We start from the raw sequence: 2,838 nt of genomic DNA on the forward strand, positions 1-2,838 counted from the left end.
AGGACATAATCCACTTCTCCTTCAGATAAGCATTTTAGCAGAGGTCCCTGGAATGATCTTCTGTATAAGATTTTATTTAAGAGAACAAACCTGAAAGCTTGTCTCTTGATTTTTTGAGCCCGAGTCCTGTCTTCAGGTAATTCATTTGTTGTAATGAATTTAATCAATGGCGTCATCCAGGAGTCCTCGGGTACTGGTAATATTTCTTCCTCGGTGGACAGGACCAAACGGGAAACATGCAAAATTTCCCGGGTGTTGACTTCTGATAATGAGGCAGCCATTTTTGCTAGAGCGTCTGCCTCTACATTTTCCTTCCGGGGTATTTGTTCGATACTCCAATCCACAAAGATTGCTGCCTGAGTTTTTATGAGCTGTAAATATTTGAGCATCCTGTCATCTTTTGCTTCATAAGCACCCTTTACCTGCTGAATGATTAATTGTGAATCAGAATACACAATAATACGGGAAGCTCCAATCTCTTTAGCAGCTCGGATTTCCGCAAGGACAGCTTCATACTCAGCTTCATTGTTAGAAACCCGGGAATCAATTCTTAAAGCCAATTTAATCTTCTCTCCTGGAGGAGATATTACTACAACACCTACTCCACACCCTGCAAGGCTAGACGCCCCATCCACAAACACCCTCCATACTTCATCTTTATCGGGTTGTACCATCTCGGACAAAAAGTCTGATAAGGCTTGTGCTTTAATGGCCACCCGGGGTTTGTATTCGATATCATACTCTCCTAATTCCACTGCCCATTTGATCATTCGCCCCGATACTTCAGAATAAGTCATGATCCTGCCTAAAGGACTATTAGTCAAGACAATTATTTGATGAGACATGAAGTAAGGCCTTAGCTTCCGGGCAGTCATGATCAAGGCCAGAGCAATCTTCTCCACTTCACTGTACCGAAGCTCGGGTCCTCTCAGAGCATGGCTGACATAATAAACAGGCTTTTGATCGGAGCCTTCTTCTTTTATTAGAACCGAGCTGACAACATACTCTGTGGTGGATAAATAAACAAATAATTTTTCCCCGGGCTCTGGTTTCACCAACACAGGGAGCTCTGCAAGATGGATCTTCAAGTCCTGGAAGGCCTGTTCACATTTGTCATCCCATCCAAATTGCCGGGCCTTCCTCAAGACTTAAAAGAAAGGATAACTCCTGTGTGCTGATCGGGAAATAAATCGAGAGAGAGAAGCAATCCTCCCAGTCAGCTTTTGTACGTCTTTGACAGATCGAGGAGATGGCATGCACAGCACGGATTTGACTTTCTCTTGATTCACCTCAATGCCCCGATCTGTCACTATGAATCCCAAAAATTTTCCACTCTTTACGCCAAAAATGCACTTGTCCGGGTTAAGCTTGATTCCGTAATGTACGAGAGTGGCAAAAGTTTCTTCTAAATCGTCAATAAAGCTGGCAACCTCCCGGGTCTTGCCTAGGATATCATCCACATAGACTTCCACGTTTCGTCCCAGCTGTTTCTCGAAGACTTTGTTCATCAGACGCTGGTAAGTAGCCCCTGCATTCTTCAACCCGAAAGGCATTACAATGTAACAAAATGTACCTCCCGAGGTGATGAAGCTGACTTTATCCTGATCACTCTTGGCCAGGGAGATTTGATGGTATCCCTGGTATGCGTCCATGAAACTTAACAATTCGAAGCCTGAGGTGGAATCCACCAATTGATCGATACGGGGTAAAGGATAATGATCCTTGGGACAAGCCTTATTGAGATCGCGAAAATCCACACACATGCGCCACTTCCCTGTTGATTTAGGCACTAATACCACATTCGAGAGCCAAGTAGGGAATTGAATTTCCTGAATGTGACCGGCTTTCAAAAGCTCTTTTACTTGTTCATCAATAACTTTGTCCTTTTCAGGGCCAAAGTGTCTCTTTTTCTGCTTTATCGGGTGAGATCCCGGGAGAATATTTAGTTGGTGCTCCGATATCAAGGGAGAGATTCCCGTCAACTCCTGTTGGGACCAAGCAAAAACATGAATATTAGCCTTTAAACAGTTAAGTAGACTGACCCGGGTGGATATATTAAGATCTCGGGCCACCCGGATCTGCTGGCCTGGTCCGATCTCCACAACTTCCTGCTCCTCTTCTGCCACGAAATGCACTTCTCCCTTCTCAACTGCTCTTCCACCTACTTCATCAGTTCGGGCCTTCTTCCCTGTCTTCTTTGCTTTGCTCTGATCTACCCGGACAGCTTCTACATAACATTTTCAGGAGGAAGGTTGGTCTCCCTGGACTTCACCCACTTTACTACCAACTGGGAACTTAATCTTTTGGTGATAGGTAGATGCCACAGCTTTTAATTCATTCATAGCTGGCCTCCCCAAAATGATATTATATGATGAAGGGGAGTCTAAGACATTAAAAGTAGTCATCACCATTTTCTTGAGATCCTGGGAGCCCAGGGTTAATGGTAGGACAATCTCCCCTTCCGGGTAAACCACATGGCCAGCAAAGCCAAAGAGGGCAGTTTCCACGGCTTTCAAATGGTAACCCTGCAAATCCATCTGCACAAAGGCATCTTTAAAAATTACATTTACAGAGCTGCCCGAGTCAACAAAGACTCTCAAAATGTCATAATTTGCAACCCGGGCTTGGATAACCAGAGCATCATTGTGGGGTAGATTCACCCCCTTTAAATCTTCTGGGCCAAAACTGATTACTGCCTCGCTCCTTCTCATTCCATCTACCTCCATACATTCCCTCCTACTCCTCGACTTCCTCGCCCGGTTGGAGTCTCCATCAGTAGAGCCTCCTGATATCATTTTTATCAACCCCGTAGCAGGGGGTGAATTCTTTTTTGTCTCA

This window comes from Primulina huaijiensis, chromosome 9, assembly GCF_012295235.1.
Source record: "Primulina huaijiensis isolate GDHJ02 chromosome 9, ASM1229523v2, whole genome shotgun sequence".
Lineage (NCBI taxonomy): Eukaryota > Viridiplantae > Streptophyta > Magnoliopsida > Lamiales > Gesneriaceae > Primulina > Primulina huaijiensis.